The sequence below is a fragment of the Mercenaria mercenaria genome, chromosome 10 (assembly GCF_021730395.1).
Source record: "Mercenaria mercenaria strain notata chromosome 10, MADL_Memer_1, whole genome shotgun sequence".
Classification (NCBI taxonomy): domain Eukaryota; kingdom Metazoa; phylum Mollusca; class Bivalvia; order Venerida; family Veneridae; genus Mercenaria; species Mercenaria mercenaria.
Genome location: NC_069370.1, coordinates 59,024,384 through 59,051,941, shown reverse-complemented (window position 1 = coordinate 59,051,941; position 27,558 = coordinate 59,024,384). Strand labels below are relative to the sequence as shown.

General features: G+C 36.9%; 1 long non-coding RNA gene across 1 annotated transcript; it reads left to right on the top strand.

Moving 5' to 3' along the window:
* The first annotated feature begins 143 nt into the window (after nt 1-143).
* Nucleotides 144-27,333, top strand: LOC123561428 (uncharacterized). Its single transcript, XR_008372808.1, has 4 exons — nt 144-1,847; nt 16,816-16,929; nt 20,246-20,368; nt 21,622-27,333. It is a non-coding gene; the product is annotated as an uncharacterized LOC123561428 (long non-coding RNA).
* The last annotated feature ends 225 nt before the right edge of the window (nt 27,334-27,558 follow it).

Sequence of the window (27,558 nt, the reverse complement as noted above, 5' to 3'; positions counted from 1 at the left end):
CTTGAAGAAATCTAGCCGAGTTCGAAAATGATTCAACTGGGGTCAAAAACTAGGTCACTAGGTCAAATCAAAGAAAAACCTTGTGTATGCGATAGAGGATGTATTTTTCAATTTATCTTCATGAATATTGGTCAGAATGATTATTTTGATGAAATCTAGGCCGAGTTCGAAAAGGGATCATCTGGGGTCAAAAACTAGGTCACTAGGTCAAATCAAAGAAAAACCTTGTGTATGCAATAGAGGCTGTATTTTTCAACTGATCTTCATGAATGTTAGTCAGAATGATTACCTTGATGAAATCTAGGCCGAGTTCGAAAAAGGGTCAACTGGGATCAGAAACTAGGTCACTAGGTCAAATCAAGGAAAAACCTTGTGTATGCGATAGATGCTGTATTTTTCAATTAATCTTCATAAATTTTGGTCAGGATGATTGCCTTGATGAAATCTAGGTCAAGTTCGAATATGGGTCATCTGGGGTCAAAAAGTAGGTCACTAGGTCAAATTAAAGGAAAAGCTTGTATATGCCATAGAGGCTGTATTTTTCAATAGATCTTCCTGAAATTAAGTCAAAATGATAACTTTAATGAATTCTAGGCCGAGTTCGAAAATGGGTCATCTGGGGTCAAAAACTAGGTCACTAGGTCAAATCAAGGAAAAAACTTGTGTATGCGATAGAGGCTGTATTTTTCAATTGATCTTCATGAATCTTGGTCAGAATGATTGCTTTGATGAAATCTAGGCCGAGTTCGAAAATGGGTCATCTGGGGTCAAAAACTAGGTCATATCTAAGAAAATACTTGTTTAAACTCAAGAGACCACATTTTTAGTCCAATCTTAATGAAAATTGACCTAAATATTTGTTTTCATGAAATCAGTAGGTTAAACATGTTTACACTGTTATAGTGTGTTTCGCAGGTGAGCGACCTAGGGCCATCTTGGCCCTCTTGTTTATAAATTTTGTGTAATTTATGGTATTTCCTCAAGCTCAAGTAGAGACATATTTCAAGTTGGCGGCCTGTATCCAAAATGTTTGCAGAGATTTCATTATACAATTATTTTTTATGAAAGAATCATCAAACTATTGGTAAACAATTATAAAACTAAAAAACATAAGTGTCAGTATCATTTTTTCTAGGGTGCCTCAAGTAATCAGATTTAATTTTACAGAATTCTATCTCCAACATTAAAAAACTGAGGTCGAATCCTACGGGTCTGTTTTCAATTTTGCTCACTTCATCCAAAAATAACTGCTGGGCAGAAGTAAATCTTACCTGAATTTCTTCCACAATATGTAATCTAAAGAATGAAGGCAAAATAGAGAACTTTTACCGCACATAACTCAGTATTTTTAAAGATGTCTAACTCTACCCCTTCTATTTCAGAGGTAAATTCACTTTGAACAGCAAGAAATTGCTTATCAAATGAATATTTTCCATTTTTGTACAATAAATCAATAACAAGTCTTGAAAGAAGTAAAAACTTACCAGGAAAAAAAAAAGAAAAATAAGGAAAAAAATTTTGGTCCCAGTGGGGCTTGAACCTATGCACCCCTGAAAATCGCAGTCAGAGTAGGTTTATGGTAGAAATTGAATACTCTTCAAAGAGGAGATACTCTATTATGGGCCTAATACCTTAACTTCGGTCTATTGCACACAGAGTATCTATTCAATGACTTTTTTGCCTGAAGTTATAAACTGAAAGAGTTTATTAATTGTTATGTTGAACCAAACAATATATCTAATGTCTTGATTTAATTTCAGATGCTTGAAGATGAAATGAGAACGTTAGAGATGTGCCTCAAGGCCACAGAAGGCTTGTGAGGCCAGAATGAAGAGACCTTTTTGGAGGTAAGTACAGCTCAGGGTTATTGCCAAGCCCTTTTAAAATATACAGAACAGTACTTGTGCAATACTATCGTCCATAAGTATTATCTGGCACTAATGAATATATTCAGATGTTTTCATCAATTTAAATCAATATTTCGAGGGTTCAGTGGCAAAACTATCGTAACTGCTTTTAAGCTTACCTGAGGCATAGGCACAACGTGAGCTTTTGTGACAACTTAAAGAGAAATCCTATAAAAAAAAATTTGTCAAAATCACATTTCTGATACAAAATTCTGTGCTGAAAACAATGAACAAATAGTCCTACAGACACATTCTAGTTGTATCAAAAACCAGTCTTTGCCTTTCCTTGCAGCTGCAACATTTTAAAAAGTGGAAATGAGATAAGAGGCATCATGACAAAAAATACACATTTGCCATTTCCAGTGGGGGAAACTTCCCGATCAGGAAATCGGGACTTCCCCTTTTTTGTTACTATATTAAGACATTTTTTCCAGTTCGGGAAACAGAATCACAGTTTTTTAATAGGGTCAGAAAAACTGATCAGTGCACAAGGATTTTCAAGTTACAGAAATATTGATGGTACCACTGTACAAAAGAAATGTAGTTCTAAAATTCTACCATTCAGAATTTGTTTTAATGTTCTTGTTATCTTTATATTGTCCTCGAAAGTTAGCACTTTACTTAGATTTAGTGCAAAATATGCATTTCCCGAATTAGAAATGCAATTTCCCGGTTGGGAAAGGTAAATGGCTTCCAAAAGTGCTGGATATGATTTTGCTGAAAAAATGTGGAACCCATTTCACCCATTTCATTTATTGTCTCTGAAATATTAGCAATGCCGGAAGTATTGGAATACGGAGAAACAGAAGTGAAATAAACAAAGTCATTAATGCCATTGTATAGAATTTGCAAAGATAAACAATACTCAACAACAGCAGCTTAGAAACACAAACAGAGGCTTGGTATGGTGGGCAAATATAATTAATAGCAATGTAACTACTGGTATAAAGATCACTGTCATAACAGAATTACTGTACATACATTCCAAATGCTGTGATTAAGTTGCTATAATTGCAGCTTATATACAATTTACCATAATTTTCTCAGGTCCGAACTGCTGTTCTTTAAATAATTGGGTGATCTTATAATCGAGTGTCCTTTTCAAATGATGTAGAAATGTAAATTTTATCTTAAAGCGATTAGTACCGGTCTTTTGCCATCACACCGAGTATGTTTTTCTAATGAAAGAAGTGAAATCATTATTTGCATTTTGAGAACTTAGACCAGTCATTCATTTTGTATGAAAAATGAAACATAGCATGCAAAAGCCATTGACCTTTCAGTCTGTTTGTGCATTGATTATTAACCTGTTTTAAACTAGAGCACTCTGGGCTAAAAACTTAAGCAAAAAAATCCTATTAAAGTTGAAAAATAGACATAATTTTGTAAAAAAGCAAGAGTTACAAAACCTGTACAGTGAGCAAGTGTGTGAAGTTTCAGTTCATTCCAACCAATGGTTATGGAGGTACAAACTTACATAGGACTAAAATTGTGTCCACAGGACACAGATGCCCAACATACTGTCTGTATAGCAAAAACTATCAAAGGGCCATAACTGCAGTAAAACATTCACAGAAAACAAGCCTTCCTTTACGGACATCTGCACATCAAATTTGTTCATCTGTGAACATTTGATGCAAATCATGCTAATAGCATGGAAGAGGTTGGACACACAAGACTTTTCTCTACATTCAATATTGCAAATAAAAAACATCAAAGGGCTATAACTGCAGTAAAAATAGCTGCAGAAAAACAATTCTTCCTTTATGGATATCACATCTAGCTTGTTCATCTATGAAAGTATGAAGCAAAATAACAAATTAGGCTTATAGTGTGAGAGGAGTTCGACACACAAGATTTCGGGACGTACGGTCTGACGGACAGACATACATACAGTCAGCAGCAACATTATAAGCACTCTGCATAAATTTGTGGGGGTATAGAAAAAGTAGATCGTACAATTGTATGACTGTTTTTGCTATATACATGTATTATCTTCTTGAGAAAAACAAACCATAATTTACTAGGGTCTGTTTGTATTGCCTCAAAACTTTTTATTGACTGAATTCTATTTTAAATCTGTTTTCTTCATCCAAGATTTTTTTAAAAAAGTAATTATAATTCATGAGTACTAGGTGTTGATATCTGCGATGAAAAATCATTCAGGTTTGATCAAATCAAATGACATAAATATGAAACAATTGTTTCCATCTAGAATATTTAATTGTTGTGAATTTTGCAGAATGGTATGGCAGATGTACATAAAACTTTATGGTGTGTGGTATTGTGTACATATTGGATTGAAACAGGTGGTCTTATAAGCAAATAAAAGGACTTAATGAGACCACAGAAATATAGAATAAAACATATGCTCTGATGAAAATAGCATTTACATGGGTTTGTTTTAGTACATGTATTGGGTAAAATATTTAAGGTATTTTGTTCCAGTTGATGATGACTAAAAATATTAAACCTTTTTTAATCCCCCGCCGTGGCAGAGGGATTATAGGAATGATCTGCGTCCGTCCTTCCGTCTGTCCCTCCTTCCGTCCGTAACAAAATTGTGTCCGGTCCATATCTCCTCAACCCCTCGAAGGATTTTCTTGAAACTTGGGTCAAATGATCACCTCATCAAGACGATGTGCAGAACCCATGAGTCAGCCTTGTCGGTTCAAGGTCAAGGTCACAACTCAAGGTCAAAGGTTTGAGCCTGCCATTTTGTGTCCGCTCTATATCTCCTAAACCCCTTGAAGGAATTTTATAAAACTTGGGTCAAATGATCACCTCATCAAGACGATGTGCAGAACCCATGAGTCAGCCATGCTGGCTCAAGGTCAAGGTCACAACTCGAGGTCAAAGGTTTGAGCCTTCCATTTTGTGTCCGCTCTATATCTCTTAAACCCCTTGAAGGAATTTTATAAAACTTGGGTCAAATGATTACCTCATCAAGACGATGTGCAGAACCCATGAGTCAGTCATGCTGGCTCAAGGTCAAGGTCACAACTTAGGGTCAAAGGTTTGAGCCTTCCATTTTGTGTCCGCTCTATATCTCCTAAATCCCTTGAAGGATTTTCATCAAACTTGGGTCAAACGATCACCTCATCAAGGCGATATGCAGAACTTATGAGTCAGCCATGTCGGCTCAAGGTCAAGGTCACAACTGAAGGTCAAAGGTTTGAGCCTTCCATTTCGTGTCCGCTCTATATCTCCTAAACCCCTTGAAGGAATTTTATAAAACTTGGGTCAAATGATTACCTCATCAGAACGATGCGCAGAAATTATGAGTCAACCATGCCAGCTCAAGGTCAAGGTCACAACTAAGGGTCGAAGGTTTGAGCCTTCCATTTGGTGTCCACTCTGTAGATCTCCTAAACCCCTTGAAGGATTTTCATCAAACTTGGGTCAACTGATCACCTCATCAAGAACTCATGAGTCAGCCATGTCAACTCAAGGTCAAGGTCACAACAGAAGGTCAAAGGTCTCAGCTCTGTATCTCCTAAACCCCTTAAAGGATTTTCATGAAACTTGGGTCAAATGATCACCTCATCAAGACGTTGTGCAGAATTCATGAGTCAGCCATGTCAGTTCAAGGTCAAGGTCGCAGCTAAAATCTAAGGTTTACCCTTTCACTATCCATAGCAGTGGCGAGGGATTTAGCTGTCTTCCAGACTGCCTTGTTCTATCTAGATCTCTATCTGCTCTGGAAAAAGAAAATCTTGCCCTCCCCGTTGGAAAATCAGAAGCAAAATCTGTATTAGATGACTCTAAAATACTATCTTCCGTGTACAAAGATGTGTATTTGTTAAGGCAGCTCAACTTGAAAGTATATAAATGGAAGCGGAGTTAAACTATTATTGCCTTTTTAGAAGACATTACTTCAGAAATTAGCACTAAGCCTTGTTTACTAAACAAGTGCATTGCAATTGAACATATTTACAGTTTATTTAACTCTTACTTAGTAGCACCTTTGTCTTTTATTTGGAACCTAATTCAGTATGAAGCTGCACAGAGTACATTTGTCATTAATCTGAATGCAAAATAAGGTCCTTCTGTCGGTTATCCAACAACTGTCTCATTACATTACATTACATTTCCTAAATGTTGACTGTATAGTAGCTTTTGATAATGATTAAATAATGGGAAAATCTGACAAGAAGTTGAATGCTTCAATGGAGACATGTTACTTGTATTATAAGCAGTATATATGACATTAATTATAGGGAGTTATATAAAAGTTTGTACAATTTTGTAAAAAATCGTTTATGAAGAGCAAACGCAGGTACACAGTCATGTCACTGGTGTTTGTGATTGCATCGATCAATCGTTTTACAGACTTTATCAAATTGACAAAAATTTGCAAACAAAAAATAACACGTTTTATATGCTTTACCTTTGAACCCCAACTCATACAATTCAGTTAGACTTGTACTTAATCGTAGAAATGGTTTAGAAGCTGGTGTTGAAAGATATTCTATGTCACAAGAAACAAAATAGAATCGGCAATGGGTATTTCTCGGTATTTTGTGACAGTTTAACATATGTGCAAATAAGCTTATACATGACAAAATGTAGCGACTCCATCCGTGGTTTTTAAACTAAACAGCACAACTTAAAGGGATGACACAAAATATATCTTTGAATCTGGTTGGGTTGTTTTACCTTAAGGTCACTTTGAAATGAACATGATTTTTTAACTAAACTTTGAACCCTGTTTAAAAAGTCTTGCTGTTTCGATTATGTATAAGTCAGGAAAAGCTTTAAATTGTGCCAGACTCTGTCGTGATAATAACAAATCTTGGCAGATGCTGAAAATATTTCATTTTGGATCATTACCATATGCCAGGGAGGCCATTAAGAACAATAACGTCCCTTGAGACTGCAGAGAGATACATACATTGATGTAAAAGGTGAAAAAATCCAAATCAGCTGTATATACATGAAGTGTTAAGTATGCAACCTAACAATCATTATCAAACCTGTATGGATACAAAAACTAATTAGTTTGAAAATTAATTTGTTTTATATGGAGACAGTTTTTAAGGAAGAAAGGTTATCTGTAACAATCAAAAGGGAACGGATAGCACGAGCCAGTTACACGAGATTAATTTGATTCTGGTCTCATATCTCATAACTTTTAATTACCAACTTTGCAACAGTTAATCACCAAGTTTTCTTTGACAATGTAATATCAACAGGTAATATGGCAGATGTCCGGTGTATGTACCATCCACTGAAAGACTGACTCAAGAGAGCATAAATAATCAGTCTAATGAAGCAATTTACATATTAATTGAGAGTTGTTTGTACAGACAAAAGAATTAAGATATGCAACAGTATTATAAGGAGAATACATGCCTTGAGTTTTGTGTAAATGTTTTGTCTCCAGAATTTCAATAAAAATAGTTACTATTACTCATTTTTGTTCAGACATTACCTGAATGGGAAATCAAGAGTAAAAGAGTAAACTGCTACATTTCCAAATCGGGAAATTGCATTTCTAATTCGGGTAATGTAGGCTTTGAGCAACGATTGAGCAAATGTGCTTATTTCGGATGACAAATAAAAAATAACAAGACCGTTTAAAAAAATTCTGAACGGTAGAATTTTAGAACAACATTTCTTGTGTACATTGATATTATCATTATTTCTGTAACTTGAATATCCTTATGCACTGATCAATTTTTTTGACCCTATTAAAAAACAGCAATTTTGTTTCCCGAACAGGAAAAAATGTCTTAATATAGTAACAAAAAAAGGGGAAGTCCCGATTTCCCAATCGGGAAGTTTCCCCCACTGTATATAGGAAAAAAAACTTTTAAAATCTTCTTGCCTGAAACTGTTGCCTTTCCTAGTGTTTCTCTACCAGAATTGTTCAAATTATGTCCCTAGGGTGAAAAGAGGCCCTGCCCTGGGGGTACCAAGTTTAACATAGACTTATATAGGAAAAAAATTAAAGATCTTCTTGTCTGAAAGTTCAAGGCCTAGGCATTTGATATTTGGTGTGTAACATTGCCTGGTGGATCTGTAACAAGTTTTTTCAAATTATGCCCCTGGGGTGAAAAGAGGCCCGGCCCTGGGGGTCATTTTGTTATAATTATGAGTTATATAAGAAAAAATACTTAAAAAATTATCAGGTGTTTAGTTATAATTACCTGATTACCCAAGCGATTAGGGATCACTTGTCTGTGACCTTGACCTACTCACTTGTCTGTGACCTTGACCTACTGACCTACTTTCTTGTGTGTTTTTTTAAGATACAGCCGTGAAATTTGGATGATATGTACTGTTTTGCACACCAGTCTTAAAACTGTCTTTCAGTGACCATGAATGTGACGTACTGACCTACCTTCTAATATTTTAGCATCAGTTTGTCATTTGAAACATGTGGCTCATATTACTCAGGTGAGCAATTTAGGGTCAACATGACCCTCTTGTTTCTTGTTTATATATATATAAATAGCGGATCAGAATTTATTTTATTAGACTGAAAACATTATCCGATGTCTTACAATATACATGTATTTTACAGCTATTTTACAGTCGGAGAAGTTCTTTCAGCAATAATCCTGTTATAATTGGGGATTAAATAAATATCAGTGACTTGATAGGTAGGACTATCTGCAAGTGGGGATACATGAACATTTTTCAAAAAAGTTTCAGAAAAGCTTGAACAGTATTATCAAAAATGATCAGATTAATTAAGACTTTAGTATTATGTTTTATATAAGCACTCAATCTTTGTTTTTATATGCCTGAAGGAATGTATCATGTTATACCCCAAGCGTCCGTCTGTTCATCCGTCTGTTAGCAATTTTGTGTCCGCTCTAACTCTTGAACCCCATAAAGGATTTCAAAGAAACTTAACACAAATGTTCACCACATGGAGACGACATGCAGAGCGCATGTTTCAGATGGCTTTCTTCAAGGTCAAGGTCACACTTGGGAGTCAAAGGTTATATGAGTTTGTTTCGTGTCCGCTCTGTAACTCTTGAACTGCTTGAAGGATTTCAAACAAACTTGGCATAAATGTACACCACATCTAGACGACATGCACCGCGCATGTTTTGGATGGCATGCTTCAAGGTCAAGGTCACTCTTAGGGGTCAAAGGTCATATTACTTTGTTTCGTACGTATATTGCTCTGCATTGTGGTGTTCTTGTTTTTATTTGGCAGATCCCATTTTTAGCTCACCTGTCACATAGTGACAGGGTGAGCTTTTGTGATCGCCCTTCGTCCGTCGTCTGTCCGTCCGTCCACAATTTCTTGTGAACAAGATAGAGACAACATTTTCCAAGCAATTTGATTAAACTTGTACAAAACTTGTATTTGCATGATATCTCAGTTCCTTTCAAAAACTGGCCAGATCCCATCATGGGTTCTAGAGTTATTGCCCCTTAAAGGGACAGAATTTGCTATTTTTGTGCGTCAACAATTTCTTGTCTGCACGATAGTGGTTTCATTTATGATTTTATTTTAACCAAACTTGCACAAAACTTGTATCACCATAAGATCACGGTTCCTTTCTTGAACTGGCCAGATCCCATTATGGGTTCCAGAGTTATGGCCCCTGAAAGGGCCAAAATTAGCTATTTTGACCTTGTCTGCACAATAGCAGCTTTATTTATGATTTGATTTTTACCAAACTGGCACACAACTTGTATCACCATAAGATCTTAGTTCCTTTCTTGAACTGGCCAGATTCCATTATGGGTTCCAGAGTTATGGCCCCTGAAAGGGCCAAAATTAGCTATTTTGACCTTGTCTGCACAATAGCAGCTTCATTTATGATTTTATTTTAACCAAACTTGCACACAACTTGTATCACAATAAGATCTCGGTTCTTTTCTTCAACTGGCGAGATTCCATCATGGGTTCCAGAGTGATGGCCCCTGAAAGGGCCAGAATTAGCTATTTTGACCTTGTCTGCACAATAGCAGCTTCGTTTATGATTTGAATTTAATCAAACTTGCACAAAACTTGTGTCACCATAAGATCTCGGTTCCTTTCTTGAACCGGCCAGATCCCTTAATGGGTTCCAGAGTTATGGCCCCTGAAAGGGCCAGAATTAGCTATTTTGACCTTGTCTGCACAATAGCAGCTTCGTTTATGATTTGAATTTAATCAAACTTGCACAAAACTTGTGTCACCATAAGATCTCGGTTCCTTTCTTGAACCGGCCAGATCCCTTAATGGGTTCCAGAGTTATGGCCCCTGAAAGGGCCAAAATTAGCTATTTTGACCTTGTCTGCACAATAGCAGCTTCATTTATGATTTGATTTTAACCAAACTTGCACACAACTTGTATCACCACAAGATCTTGCTTCCTTTCTTCAACTGGCCAGATTCCATCATGGGTTCCAGAGTTATGGCCCCTTGAAGGTCCAAACTTGGCTATTTTGGCTTTTGCAGCCATATAGAGACTTCATTTATGGTTTTATTTGATACAAACTTCCAAAATACCTTCAACAACAAGAAATCTTGGATTCCATGACAAATCAGATCCAATCATAGGTTCCGAAGTTATTTTATATCTAAATACCTCCCCTGAATGTAATCAAAATGGATTTATATCAGTAAGTACTTATAGGACTTATTTGAAATTTCATTATTGTTATTAGTTGGACTGAGACAATCAGGGTAGATAACTATGGACTGATTTTATGTCAAATTACCTCCCTTTATTTCAAATTAAAATTGTTATATCTCCATAACTAATGAAGATACTGATTCATTTATGTCAACAGATTTATTTGGCAGGTCCTTCTTTTGTCCACTTACAATATTTATTTTTTTTAATTACTTCCCTTTTACATAACGAGACCAGTTTTCTGTGGTACAACATGGATGGTACCTCCAATTTTTAGGTGTATTTTAACATATCTACCTTGTAAGATTTTTTTTTCTTTTTGGTTAAATTTCTTCCCTTTGTTGTTCCTGTCCTTTGGACTTAGATATTTTTTCTGAGGACCTTCTTGTCCTCAAGTGCAATGATAACAGGTGAGCGATATAGGGCCATTATGGCCCTCTTGTTGTTCAGTTACAATAAAAAAAATTTTTTAATTACTTTCCTTTTATGTTACTGTATATAGCTTATTTTGTAAGTGTTTTATTATTGGCCATAGGGAAAAGCCGAAACCACTTACACAACATGGATGGTACCTCCAATTTTTAGATGTATTCTGACATATCTGTACCTTGTAAGGATTTTTTTGTGGACTTAGAATTTTTAGCTCACCAGAGCCAAAAACTCAGGGTGAGCTATTCTGATCAGTCACTGTCCGGCGTCCGTTGTCCGTCGTACATCGTCCGTTGTCCGGTGTCCGTAAACTTTTACTTTAAACAACATCTCCTCATAAACCGCTAGGCCAATTTCATCCAAACTTCACAGGAATGTTCCTTGGGTGAAGCTCTACAAAATTTTTTCAAAGAATTGAATTCCATATAGAACTATGGCTGCCATGGCAACCGAAAGGAAAAACTTTAAAAATTTTCTTCTCAAACACCAGAAGCCCTAGAGCTTAGATATTTGGTGTGAAGCATTGCCTAGTGGTCCTCTACCAAGTTTGTTCAAATCATGATTTGACCACGCCCCAGTGGTCACTTGATTTTACATAGGAAAATCTTCTTCTCAAAAACCAGAAGCCCTAGAGCTTAGATATTTGACATGTAGCATTGCCTAGTGTACCTATACAAAACTTTTCTGATTTTGACCCCCCAGGGTCAAATTGACCCCGCCCCAGGGGTTACTTGATTGTACATAGGGAAATCTTCATAAATTTGCCAAATAAACCAGAAGGCCTAGATCTTAGATATTTGATATGTAACATTGCCTAGTAGACTTCTACAAACTTTGTTCAAATCATGACCCCCGGGGTAAAATTGGCCCAGCCCCAGGGGTCACTTGATTTTACATTGGAAAATCTTCAATTTTTTTTCTAAAAATAAACCAGAAGGCCTAGAGCTTAGATATTTCACATGTAGCATTGCCTAGTGGACATCTACAAAATTTATTCAAATCATGACCCCCGGCGTCAAATTGACCCCGCCCCATGGGGTCACTTGATTGTACATAGAAAAATCTTCAAAATTTTCTAAAAATAAACCAGAAGGCGTAGAGCTTAGATATGTGACATGTAGCATTGCCTAGTGGACCTCTACAAAATTTGTTCAAATCATGACCCCCGGCCCCAGGGGTCACTTGATTTTACATAGGAAAATCTTCAAAAATTGTCTAAAAATAAACCAGAAGGCCTAGAGCTTAGATATTTGACATGTAGCATTGCCTAGTGGACCTCTACAAAATTTGTTCAAATCATGACCCCCGGGGTCAAAATTGACCCCGCCCCAGGGGTCACTTGATTTTACATAGGAAAATCTTCAAAATTTTTCTAGAAATAAACCACAAGGCCTAGATCTAAGATATTTGACATGTAGCATTGCCTAGTAGACTTCTAAGGACATTTTCAAATCATGACCCTGTGGTCAAATTGACCCCGCCCCATGGGGTTACTTGATTGTACATAGAAAAATCTTCAAAATTTTCTAAAAATAAACCGGAAGGCCTAGAGCTTAGATATTTGACATATAGCATTGCCTAGTGGACCTCTACAAAATTTGTTCAAATCTTGACCCAGGCCCAGGGGTTACTTGATTGTAGTACATAGGGAAATCTTCATAAATTTGCTAAAAATAAACCAGAAGGCCTAGATCTTAGATATTTGAAACGTTACATTGCCTAGTAGACTTCTACAAACTTTATTCAAATCATGACTCCAGGGGTAAAATTGGCCACGCCCCAGGGGTTACTTGATTGTACATCGGAAAATCTTCAAATTTTTTTCTAAAAATATCGGTTTGAGATTTGAAACATGTAGCTCATATTACTCAGGTGAGTGATCCAGGGTCATCATGACCCTCTTGTTTTTTTATTAATTTCTTCCCTTTGTTGTACCTGTCCTTCAGGCTTCAACAGTCAAGTTCTTTAAATTTTTCTCCCATCATCTGATAGAACCCTTGGGGCATATATTGCCCCGCTTGGCGGAGCTTTTGTTTTTTTATTGTTTTTCTGAATTTAAAATTTTAGTTACTATCCCTACAAATATAGATAACCTTGTTTGCATGTTGGAAGAGCATTGTGCAGTACCCTTACCCTGATTTTTAATCCCCCGCCGTGGCGGAGGGATTATAGGAATGGTCTGCGTCCTTCCGTCCGTAACAAAATCGTGTCCGGTCCATATCTCCTAAACCCCTTGAAGGATTTTCATGAAACTTGGGTCAAATGATCACCTCATAAAGACGATGTGCAGAACCCATGAGTCAGCCTTGTCAGTTCAAGGTCAAGGTCACAACTCAAGGTCAAAGGTTTGAGCCTGCCATTTTGTGTCCGCTCTATATCTCATAAACCCCTTGAAGGAATTTTATAAAACTTGGGTCAAATGATCACCTCATCAAGACGATGTGCAGAACCCATGAGTCAGCCATGCCGGCTCAAGGTCAAGGTCACAACTTAGGGTCAAAGGTTTTGAGCCTTCCATTTTGTGTCCGCTCTATATCTTCTAAACTCCTTGAAGGATTTTCATGAAACTTGGGTCAAATGATTACCTCATCAAGACGATGTGCAGAACCCATGGGTCAGCCTTGTCGGCTCAAGGTCAAGGTCACAACTTAGGGTCAAAGGTTTGAGCCTTCCATTTTGTGTCCGCTCTATATCTCCTAAACCCCTTGAAGGAATTTTATCAAACTTGGGTCAAATGATCACCTCATCTAGACGATGTGCAGAACCCATGAGTCAGTCATTCCAGCTCAAGGTCAAGGTCACAACTTAGGGTCAAAGGTTTGAGCCTTCCATTTCGTGTCCGCTCTATATCTCCTAAACCCCTTAAAGGAATTTTATAAAGCTTGGGTAAAATGATTACCTCATCAAAACGATGTGCAGAAATTATGAGTCAACCATGCCAGCTCAAGGTCAAGGTCACAACTAAGGGTCGAAGGTTTGAGCCTTCCATTTTGTGTCCACTCTGTATCTCCTAAACCCCTTGAAGGATTTTCATCAAACTTGGGTCAACTGATCACCTCATCAAGAACTCATGAGTCAGCCATGTCAACTCAAGGTCAAGGTCACAACTGAAGGTCAAAGGTTTCAGCTCTGTATCTCCTAAACCCCTTGAAGGATTTTCATGAAACTTGGGTCAAATGATCACCTCATCAAGACGTTGTGCAGAATTCATGAGTCAGCCATGTCAGTTCAAGGTCAAGGTTACAGCTAAAATCAAAGGTTTACCCTTTCACTATCCATAGCAGTGGCGGGGGATTTAGCTGTCTTTCAGACTGCCTTGTCTATATTGAACTTGTCCATCTTTCAATTTGGACAATACCATTATAGATAAAAGGGGTGCACATCAAAATAACACTGACTGAGTGACGAACAGTGCAGATCATTATCAGACAGCACGGATGTGCAGACTGATCATGATCTACTCTGGTCGCAAAGGTAGAGTCAGTCATGTTAAGCATGATAAGGGTTAACTCTTGCCAGGTATATTAACATTATTGTTCCAACCTATGCACCACATCAGTCATAATGTACTGTGTAATTCTATAGTTAAGAAATAATTTATAACAAAACTGTGTTTTAACACTATCTATACACAGTGGGCGGTTATATGTCGGGATGCTGTCCAAGTGCAATTATTTTGTACAACATATGACTACCTGAGTGTATAAATAGTGTTCAAACACGGTTTTGCTATAAATTATTTCGATTGTAATATGTTTTTATTATGCCCCCGAAGGGAGGCATATTAGTTTTCAATTGTCCGTCCGTTAGTTCGTTAGTTAGTTCGTTCGTTCGTTCATCACAACGTTAACTTTTTACATGAAGGCACTTTACTCGCGAACCACTGCACCGAGGACCTTCAAACTTCACATGCTGATAGTACTTATTGAGTACACCACCCCTACTGACTTTTGGGTCACCTGTTAAGGTTACAGGGGCCAATGTTAACTTTTTGCATAAAGGCCTTTTACTTGCGAACCACTGCTCCCAGGACCTTCAAACTTTACATTCTGGTAGTACTGTTGAGTACACCACCCCTACTGACTTTGGGGTCTCCAGGTTAAAGGTCAAGGTCACAGGGGCCAACGTTAACTTTTTGCATGAAGGCACTTTACTCGCGAACCACTGCACCCGGGACCTTCAAACTTCACGTGCTGATAGTACTTATTGAGTACACCACCCCTACTGACTTTAAGGTCACCAGGTCAAATGTCAAGGTCACAGGGGCCAAGTTAACTTTTTGCATGAAGGCACTTTACTCGCGAACCACTGCACCCACGACCTTCAAACTTCACGTGCTGATAGTACTTATTGAGTACACCACCCCTACTGACTTTGGGATCACCAGGTCAAAGGTCAAGGTCACAGGGGCCAAGTTAACTTTTTGCATGAAGGCACTTTACTCGCGAACCACTGCACCCAGGACCTTCAAACTTTACGTGCTGATAGTACTTATTGAGTACACCACTCCTACTGACTTTGAGGTCACCAGGTCAAAGGTCAAGGTCACAGGGGCCAACATTAACTTTTTGCATGAAGGTACTTTACACTTGCGAACCACTTCACCCAGGACCTTCAAACTTTACATGCTGATAGTATTTTATGAGTACACCAACTCTGCTGACTGGGGTCACCAGGTCAAAGGTCAAGGTCACAGGGGCTAATGTTAACTTTTTGCATGAAGGCACTTTACATGCAAACCACTTCACCCAGGACCTTCAAACTTCACATGCTTATTTAGTACACCACCCCTACTGACTTTGGGGTCACCAGGTCAAAGGTCAAGGTGCTGCGGGGGCATTTGTCACCATTAGTGACAGCTCTTGTTTATTGTTAATATTATTGGAACGCCCTTTGCAGGCGGTGTTCACAAACTTTGTCTGGAGCATTTCTTCTTCTTTGGGGGATTTTGATGTTACTTGACACAAAGTTCACCATTATGAGATGGAGTGACATGCACAAGAACTAGGTCCCTAGGTCTAAGGTCAAGGTTACACTTAGTGGTCAAAGGTCAGATACAAGAATGACTATCTGGAGCATTTCTTCTTCATGCATGGAGGGAATTTGATGTAACTTGACACAATTGTTGACGATCATGAGACAGAATATCATGCAAAAGAACCAGGTCTGTGGTTCTAAGATCAAGGTCACACTTAGAGGTCAAAGATCAAATTCAAGAATGACTTTGTCTGGAGCAGTTCTTCTCTATGCATGAAGGGTTTTTAATATAACTTGGCACAATTGTTCACCATCATGAGACGGAATGTCATGTGCATGAACCAGGTCCCTAGGTCTCAAGTCAAGGTCACACTTAGAGATCTAAGGTCAGATACAAGAATGACAACAAAAATTTTCTTCTAACAAGCTCTCGACGGGCATATTTTTTGACTATGGCACACTTGTTGTAAAATTTAGAAAAATCTGATAGAAATGTGTTTATTGGTGAATGTTACAAAACTGAAGGCCGCAAAGCTCCTTTGTTATACACTTCAGTCCTGAAAATGGTAATATGTCTTGTGGAATAGTTCCATTAGGGCACAAAGGATGGTGAAATATTCTGTACAGCTTATGAGCAACTCCATGTCTGTATAAATGAATAAGGACAGTTATGCTATGTGACATTTCAGTTTAAACATGTTTTTAAGTAAAATTTTTTTATCAAATTTGAAAGCGCTGTTTCTAGATGCGTACATAGTGCTTAATATCATGTCGACATGGTGTAAAACATAATACAATGTATCACTGTGATGATTAAAGCATTGTTAGACATATTAGAATTATCATTAAACACTTCTTGTACATGATCCTTTTTGGGAAATCTTTATTATATAATAAGATATCTTATATTTTAGGACAAAGGGAAGACAACTCTGGTGAATATTTTAGCTGGCAAAGAGACCAAAACTTCCAAAGAAAGGCTATATAAGTATTGTCAGAGAAGAGAAGAAGTCAAGAAAGGTTTCAATGTACGTAAAAACATAAGAAATTAGTGTTTTCAAAGTAGAGTTCATATTGACAGCAAATCTGTCTGCTGGAAGCCTGTATTTCCAACAGTTCAATATTCATCCAGTTATTAATTAGACAGAATATTGCAAAGAATGGGATACAAAAAAGCATAAATTTATAAATATTTAAAAAGACAGTTATGAACTTTAAGAATTTAAAATTTTGAAGTTGAAATGAGTAGGAATTATGTCTCCCTAATGTAGTACAGGAGACATATTGATATTGTGCTGTCTGTCCGTCTTGTCATAAAGATTGTCCATGCAACTCTTACAACAACACTGGATGGATTTACACCAAAACTTCACATGAGTGATCATTGCCAAGGCTTGTTGTGCATGCCATTGGTATTTTCTGGATCGATGATTTTCAGGAAAGTCGTGGCTCTTTATAGGTCAATTTTCTATTTTATTGTTTTGGCCGCTTATTTTATAGAATCAGGCAGATTTCCACAAAATCTTACAAGAATAATCAGTGCCAAGTCTCATTATGCATATTGTCAGCATTTTTGGGTCCGAAGATTTTCAGAAGAGTAATGGCACTCGATTCATCAGTAGATAATTTGTCCGTTTCTCTAATATTACTGGGCAGATTTCAACCAAACCTTACAGGAGTTATCAAGGCCAAGCCTTATTACACATATCATTGACATGTTCTGGTTCAGTGAAATTCTGCAGAGTTATTGCCCTTGATTCATCCAATATTATTGTGTTTTTGCCACTTCTCTTATATACTTAGGATTTCTACCAAACCTTACAGGAGTGATCAGTGCCAGGTCTTATTATGCATATTATCTGCTTGTTCTAGACAAAGAAGTAAACAAAACAAAGGATACTTGATCAGTGTATTTACTTTAATTCAATTGAACTATTCACATGTCTTGTACATAGTTTTTGAAGTGCCACTAATACTTAGTTGACCATTCATTTAAAAAAAAATGACATGTAAAAATTTCTTGTGAGTATTCTTATTTACTGCAAATTGTAAACCAAATAACTTAATACTTCTCACAGCATGTTCCCCAATCGAAGCAGACTAGTAATTATGTCTGGGGAAAACATATTGTTTTGCCCCGTCCGTCCGTCACACTTCATTTCTGCTCAATAACTGGAGAACCATTTGACCTACAACCTTCAAACTTCCAAGAGTGATAGGGCTTACTGAGTAGATGACCCCAATTGTTTTTGAGGTCACTTAATCAAAGGGTCTTCAACATGTAAAACCTCTTCTGTTCAATAATTTGAAAAAATGCTTGACCCAGAACCTTGAAACTTCATAGTATGATTGGACATGCCAATTAGATGACCTCAAATGATGTTGGGATTAGTGTGTCAAAGGTCAAGGTCACAGGGGCCAGAATATGGAAAGCCATTTCTGATTAATAGCTTGTGAACCACTTGACCCAAAATGTTGAAACTTCAAATGATGATTGTACTTGCAGAGTAGATGACCCATATTGTTTTTAGGGTCACTCTGCCAAAGGCCAAGATCACAGGAGCCTGAACATGGAAAACCATCACTGATCAATAACTTCACCCAGAATGTGGATACTTAATGGGATGATTGGACATGCAGAGTAGATGACCCTATTGATCTTTGGGTCAGTTTGTCAAAGGTTAAGGTCACTTGAGCAAGAACATGCAAAACTGTTTCTAACCAATAGCTTGGGAACCACTTTACCCAGGACCTTGAAACTTCACAGGATGATAAGACATGCAAAATAGAAGACCCCTATTGATTTTGGAGTTACTCCGTCAAAGATCCAACGTCCGTTTACGATCAATAACTTTAGAAGCACTCTACCCAGAAGGTTGAAACTTCATAGGATGATTGGACATGCCAAGTAGATTTATTATTTGAGAACCACTTGACCCAGAACCTTGAAATTTCACAGGATGATTGGAACATGCTGGGTATTATTTAACCCCGCTTGATTTTGAGGTCAGTTGGTCAAAGATTAAGGTCACAGGGCCCAGAACATGGAAAATCATTTCTGATCAATAACTGGAGCACACCTTGACTCAGAAGCTTGAAACTTATAAGGACTATTGGACATGCAGAGTACATGACCCCTTTTGATTTTAGGATTTGGACTTAATTAAGTAGTATGTGCACCCCCCCCACTCACCACCAAGGTTCCTATGTCAAAGTTAAAGGACACACTTACAGGTCAAAGGTCAAATTCAAAACTGACTTCATTTGAGAGCTGTTCCAGAGTGTCGTAAGACATCTTCCTGTCTGAATGAGACTGCGGGGCCTCCGTGGCCGAGTGGTTAAGGTCGCTGACTTCAAATCACTTGCCCCTCATCGATGTGGGTTCGAGCCTCACTCGGGGCGTTGAATTCTTCATGTGAGGAAGCCATCCAGCTGGCTTACGGAAGGTCGGTGGTTCTACCCAGGTGCCCGCTCGTGATGAAATAATGCACGAAGGGGCACCTGGGGTCTTCCTCCACCATTAAAGCTGGAAAGTCTCCATATGACCTATCATGTGTCGGTGCGACGTTAAATCCAACAAAAAAAAAACAAAAAACAAAAAAAAAAAATGAGACTGCATGTATGGCATTGTTGCTGTGCAGTCAGCATGGCCACTGGGGCAAGTTATGTCAAATCCCTTGTTCTACAGATACACTGGGGCAAGTTATGTCAAATCCCTTGTTCTACAGATAAGCCTCTGTCCAACAGAGTTTATTTTGGCCCGCTAATCCATCTATGTAGTTGTAACTTTTGTGGTTCTCAATAGGCTTGTGAAGCCTGTACAGGTTTGTAAGAGGACACCATTCTGGTTGCATTGTAGCAGCCATCAAAGGGTAGGTCTAGAAGATGTGGGTTCTGCTGTCCTTGTTCCTGGTTATGCTGAATGACAAGCTGCCTTTTCTCTGCAATGTCCTCCTCTTTCAGCTTCACAGTGTTTATGATAGAAGCATTCATCAAATCTTGCATATTGCTTCTTGCTGTGATGGTATGTCCATTGAAGTGAAGAGCAAGTTCACTTTATATATCGACTGTATCCAGAAGGGCAGATGCAAGTAACATATTGATTGCTGTCCTTTTGTATTCCTAGTGTCTTTTGTATGTTTCTATTTTATTTGAAAGGAAATCACAGGGAATGCACTTGAACTGAAATTTGGAGCCTAGTCCATATTTCTCTTCCCTGTGCAATGAAATGTTTAAGTTTTTGCACTTTCCAGAACTATATTGTTGATAGACATTGTTCAAAATATAGATCAGTTGGTCCAAATTTTCAACCCTGTTCCCTAATGGTTCACATTCAATTTTCAGATCTGGTTGTTGTGGCTGAAGTTAATGTTTCTTGGAGCAGCCCTTATCCACCTAGTCTTCATTTACATTTGAACTATATATACATGTATATACAGGATTGGACGCATGCATAAAAGGAAGAAGGTAAGCAGGTGATTTCTTCTGTCCTGGCTGAAATGTTTGCCAGCTTTTTTGACATGATGAATTCTATACATGTAATCCCCCCAATACATTGCACAAGATCCTTAACTCTAGTTTACTTTTTTGTACAAAAATTAGGTCCCTTTTTCAACTCTGACAATTTTGGTTAAGGTTTTGTATGTAAGCCATAACAGGGAATGGATTGAAACTTTACAAACTTCACACAGTCATTCAATGAAATATACTGACTAACAATGCATAGATTCCATAATTCTATTTTGCTTTTAAAAGAAATTATGCACCTTTTCTTGACTTAGCAATATGTTTTTGTATGTAAGCTGGTATCACAATACCGACTTAGGGGAATGGATTGAAACTTCACACACTTGTTCACTGTCATGATCTGACATGCATTGCACAGGTTCCATAGCTGTACTTCGGATTTTTACAAAATTATGCCCCTTCTTTGTCTTACCAGTTTTTGGTTAAGTTTTTGTATGTAAGCTGGTATCTTAGTATCCACTAATGGTAATGGATTAAAACTTCACACATTTATCCACTGTCATAAGCTAAAAAATGCACTATACAGGTTCAGTAACACAGTTTTGCATTTTTACAAAATAATGCCCCTTTTCAACTTCTATATTCGATCAGTTGACAAGGCTGTTGAATAGTCGAACGTTGCTGTCCTCGGATAGCTCTTGGCTCTTGTTTTACTAAAAATGTCCTATTTGGTTTAGTAATTTCTTATTTGATGTTCTATTTTACTAAAAAATAAGGTATATTGTTACATAGAAGATCCTACAAGACTAGCAAGATCAAACTTCATTTCATGAAAATCCATCAGAAATTTTCAAAAGGTATGACAGTGTTTCTAGCATGCCTATTTTCACTTGGAAAACCAGTTTTCGAGCCAATTTGTCTGCAAAATAGGTCTCATGTTTAAAGTGTTACTGGGGTACAGATTTTGGTTTGCAGTGAGAATGTTTTGTTTAACATTTCTCACAGTACCCTAATTAACAAGAATATGTGTGAAAATTTTGGCTTAATTTAAAATTTGGTTAGATTTGGTGTTGCCCGTTATTGAAGTATTCACCAGTAATCGTATCCTAGGAAGTAGTTGTTTGAAATATTAAAGTTTCCCAATTCGAAGCCATCTCTTCTTTGACGTGCTAAATTTCAAATGTAATTATTGACACTCTGTACATTTTGTGTCATTTCTGATGTCTTTAACAGTTTTTGTCTGTGTTTTACAGTACTACATTTCTGTGCCGAAGGATTAGAAACTACTCCAGACTGGCAGCCTCGACAGATGTGTTTTGGAAATTTGAACAGTGACTGAATACTTTACTTTGATTGTGGCAAACAAGTTCATTGTTGATGATAGTAGTGTTTTTGGGGGGTTTTTTTGGAAAGATTGACTAGTACAGTGTTAATCTCTAGAATTGCAGAGCTGTCAGTGCTGTGATTTTGTTGTTAAATTCAAAATCCATGTCCAAAAGTGCTTGTTCTTCAATTAAGGACAAAGAAGGAGAAATTGTACTGGGCCAACACCATAACACCATAAGGAGACAGTCTTGTTTGATTTATTTGTCTGTGGATGAAAAGGGACCACCTTGCAGAATGATGTTTCAAATTAATATTCTTATGGTGGATTTTAATTACATTTGAAAGAAATATATATGTTACAAGAAACATGCGTTAGTTAGAAATTATGTTGTTAGATTTCATGTTTGTCATTTAAAAGTCAAATTTGGTTGTTTACAAACATTGGTGCACATAAACTGACAAGATAAAATGCATTTATATATTCAGTATTATACAGGTTGTCAACCAGTTTGTTTTTTTGTGTTTTCTTTTTCCGTGTTTTAAAGATTGTATTTTTGGAAATCTACATCCTTATTTTTTCTGCATTTTGAATTATATCAAATAAATGTCACATGTTCTTTGAAAATTAAAAGATGTGTTCATTTCTAAAATTTTCATTGTTCTGTTGCTGACTTGGCTAAAATATTGACAATGAGTAGCTGCAAGAAGTTTTATAAATGCCACTTTTAAAGATTTGAAAATATGAACAATTTCATAGTATCAATGTAAAGATACAATTAACATGTTTGTGTGTATAAAGAGAACTTTGTTAGGTATAAAATAGTACACACAAAATATGTGCATAGCTAAGTGTAGTATAAATGTGTACTCCCTCTGCAAAAGTGGAAGTTTTTGTACCCCTGTTTTGGAAAAACTGGACATTTTATGTGATGGCTGTTTGCCTCCGTCTGTCTGTCTGTCTGTCCATCCATCCATCCATAATTTGTGCCTGGATCATAACTTAAAAAGTATTTACTGACTTAAAACTTGACATTTAGGTAGGTTGCAATGAGATGATAAGCTGAGTGCAAAAGGGTTTGTAGATCAAAGGTCAAGGCCACAAATTGAGGTCGAAGGTCAAATCTGACATGCTATTTTATGTCTGGAGTTTATCTTTAAAAGCATTCAAGGTATTGATTTTAAACTTTGCATTTAAGTTGGTGGTGATCAGACAAAATGTGCAGAGCTCAAGATCTGGGCCAAAAGGTCTGAGGTCATGGTCACAGATTGAGCTCAGAGGTCAAATCTGACTTCTATTTCATGTTTTACTGGAGAATGACTGGGTCTGCAGCTGAATTACTATATAAGGTGGTTGTTGTCAGAACATGACCACTATTGGTCTTACACTTAATGAGATTATTGCCCTTTTGATTGAGGTTTAGTAGGTCAAAGGTCAAGGTCATATTGGCTTTAAGGCTAAAACAGTTGCCTATAATTATAAAATGATATCTTGTGATTATAGAGGATTTGTAACTTTTTGGTCAGTATGCCAAACGCTAAGGTCATAACATAACTTGAGGCTGAAAATAATCCACCCAGTTACCCAGACAGGCCATTATTACATACTCGTTTCTATTCCCCATTAAGTTACACTGGTACTGGAAACGTCAATATTTTTCCATACACTGACGCCTGAATTTCATACCGGGTGCGTGACGTAATTCAGTGCGTGTTGTTGCACTATTTTTTCTATTTCGTTCAGTATTGTCAATCCTATTCAGGCTATTGAACAAAATTTTGAAATTTACATTATATCTATATGTGTAGATGCGTATGTAATAAAAAGGTTATTATCTTTGCATCGGGAAATATGCACTTGTTCTTCAGCGGAAGAAGATGGCGCTCCTAAAGTTGCGCAATATTTTCGCTGAAGAACTCGTTCATATTTCCCGATACAAAGCTAATAACCTATAATTATTGGGGGCATGTGTGGTTTTCAAACAACTCTGTTTATATGTCATTGACAACTTGTGAGAAAGTTTTACATTTCTTGTTTGTCTATCAGTTAGCATTACAGTAGATTTCAAGGCATTGTGGCAAATTCTGTGTGAGAGTTATATGCTAGTAGATTGTGAGGGCATAAATTTGGTAGCATTTCAGTAAAAGTTGTTAAGTTTAATTTGAGCTATTATGATTATGGGTCATGCTTACATTTTAAAGCCTTCTTAAGCAATATAGCATTTATTTCAAGATATCTAAAAAAAGAAAAAACATTTTTGTTGTCAAACGATCTGGAGGCATGCTGCTTTAAGGTACACACTGAAATTGGAGATAGACTTTCACAATCAGATTCATATAAAACTTCATGAACTTCATGAACAATTAAAGAGAAAAAATGCAAAGAGCCCAGTAGTTCAGTTTGTACAGCATTATAATTTGAGGCCTGGGTTAGAGTCTCAGTTTGGCTGCACATTTTTCTATGTAACACCAGCGTTGTTAACAGTTGCATTGCATACAAGAAGCTTGATATACAATACCAGCCAAATTTGTGTATGTTAGCAGTACCATAACCTGTATTGAACCAAATAAAGCAATTTAGAAGAAATCAAATAAAAAACAAAATAATAGACATACTAATAAATTTTGATAATGTGGCGGTTGATCTCAATACAATCGACACTGTTTATTTGCCAATACAGGTAAATCCAGTATTAAATTTTGCTTTAGGCCTACAATAGATCTAAGACAGATTATCTTTGAACACCCCTGGACTTATTGGACTCAACTGCCAAATTATCAAAGTTTATTAGTACATGGAAAAAGTCATTATCACTACTAAAGTATTGTAGTTTATTGATAAAGTTTGAATTGTTACCATATTCCAGTGGTTAATATTCAGATCACTAGACTACAGCTGCAGGTTTGAGGCATAGAGTGAATAGAATGGTGTTGGTTTTATTTATTTTATTTTATTTTGTTGGGTTTAACGTTGCATCGACACAATTATAAGTCATATGGCGACATTCCAGCTTTGATGGTGGAGGAAGACCCCAGGTGCCCCTTCGTGCATTATTTCATGACAAGCGGGCACCTGGGTAGAACCACCAACCATCTGTAAGTCAGCTGGATGGCTTCCTCACATGAAGAATTCAATGCCCCAAGTGAGGCTCAAACCCACATCGATGACGGTGGTTTTATTTAGTTGCCTGTCCAAATTGGAAAGTCACCATCTAACCTAGATTGTGTCGGATTGACTTCAAACACATGGATCCATCTTGTTGATTTTAATGCAAGGTGAAATATAGGCTTTCAAAGTAGGAGATAGGAATCTGTAAATAAGGACATCACTCTTTATATAGCTTGTCCCCAGAAGAAAAACAAGATTTTCTCTTCTATTTACTGAGATACAAAGCTGTTCTGCAAGATCTGAGGACACTGAAGGCATATTCTCTTTCTGTCCACAGAAGCCGTGTGGGCTTTTCTCTCTATAGAGATACTAAGCAGTGCTACAAGGTGTGGGGACACTGAGATAATATTCTCTTTCTGTCCCCAGAAGCTGTGCGTGTGTTTCTCTCTATGGAGATAACTTAGAAGTGCTACACGGTGTGCGGACACTAACATATATTCTCTTTATGTCCCCAGAAGCTGTGCAAGATTCTCTGTCTTTATTGAGATAATGTGGGTCCTCGGAAGGTTCGAGGACAATTGAGAGACAGTATGTTTTACTATGACCCCACAAGTCGTGTTCTTTGAGGATCTTTCTCTTGTCCCCAGAAATACTAGAAACTGTTCTCTCCAATGTAATGAGACAACAGTAGGTCCTTGCAATGAATGGGGACAATATGAGAGAAAGTGTACCAAAGTCCACACCAGGATTTCTGTATTTCTTTTAATCAGCTCATCAATGGAGAGAGTTGTTTAAAGATATCCAATGGCCATTCTGTCAGTGAAATATTTTATCTTTAGATATCTTCTTCTAATGTATAAAATCCTGATCAAATGTATTTAACTTTACTAAATATATAAATTAATTTTCCATATAGAGCTACTGGTATATCCATAATCAAATGTCGTGCAGTAACAGTTGACTGTTAAAAAAGCAGCCAGCTTTTTAAGTGGTAGTACACATTTATACTATATTCATATGAAGAACGTACTGTTTTAAACCAAATGCATAGCGCTGTTAATACATATAGATGTGTCAATATTATGTTTACTTAAACTATATGAAGTAATTGTTAATGTTTTAATATGAAACTTGGATCTAATATACCTGTAATAAGGACCTGTTGAATATGGAAACCATTTCCTTTTCTAAATTTTTATATGCCCCTAGTCAATGGGTTTACAGCAAATTCATTTTATCACAGTGCAATCAAGGACTGGAATATGTTACCAGCTGACAGAAAATCAGCAAAGTCCAAAGCTACTTTTAAAGGAACATCTATTAACTATGGTGGCTGATTTCTGCCAGTGTGGCGCCTCCGCCATAACGAAAGAACGACGTTTTCCTCTTGGCATTGTGTCGTTCTGGCGCCCCCCGCCATAACGAAAGAACAACGTTTTCCTCTTTTGGCGTTGTTTCGTTCCCTCGTTCTGGCGCCCCCGCCAAAACGATATAACGAAGAATGCAACGCGACAGAACGAAAGAACGACACTTATAAACGGCGCCCTAAAAAACGTCGTCTTGGCGTTCTTTTGTTCTGGCGCCCCCGCCACAACGACAGAACGAAACAACGCCAAATGTGAAAATATCGTTCTGGCGCATTCCGGCATATATATATACATATATATATATTTTTTTAAAGATTTTCACAGAATTATGGCCCCTTTTCGACTTAGAATATGCTTATCATAATGTTAAGTTTTACTCATAGCTTATATTATACTATCAAGCACTGAGAATAGTCGAGCGCACTGTCAACTGACAGCTCTTGTATATATATATATATATATACATTTTTTTAAAAAAAATTTAAGAATAAAATATGGTGTTTTTATGAAATAAGTGTTTAGTATTTGTGTTACCATGTCAGTTCGTGTAGAAAGTTATTAAACCCTTAGTTTCTGCATATGTTTGTATCATAGTGTAATTGATTTGATTTTGTAAGACTTATATAATATGCTAATGACACAAACACCTAAATTGTAATGTCACTCGTAAGATCATGACATGTTAACATCTTTGTATTCAAAATAGGTATAGAATATATTAACCACTATATGATATGTATTATGACAACGTCAGATCTTTGTCTTGTGATTTCATTATCACTTTTATAACATCATGTGACACAGTTTTGCTAAAGCAGTTAGTGACTTAAGATCTAAATGTGACAGTATGGACCCCGTTGGAGATAAGTTTTTGCATGTAAATGCCGAAGCTTTTCAGGCAATCCTGTGCACAGTCTGCTATTTATAATTATATATACTATATATTTTATATACTGAAATAAGTATTATAATTATCAGTGATATCGGATATCATTCACATTTTGTTTCAGTCACTATATTATCAGAACAACAATAACATCCTGTGATAAATTATTAATATCATTATTATGTGAAGGATGACATTTCTTTGTTACAACTATGATATCTGAGAAATACCATGATTAGGTAATATGCTATATAATTTGTATTGACATGAAGTGCACAAATAAAATTATTATTACTGTTATTATTATTATTATTATATCTATTAGTCAACTACTGTGTGCTATCAGCACAATGTTGCTTTTAACAACTGTAATAATTGGAGGAGATACCAGAATATGTTGAACACCAAAGTGCAATTGAAATATAACACTGACAAGGGATAGTGTGCTTTCTTAACTAAGAAGGTATGAACAGAAATAATGACAGAAGGCCCTTAATGGTGCTCA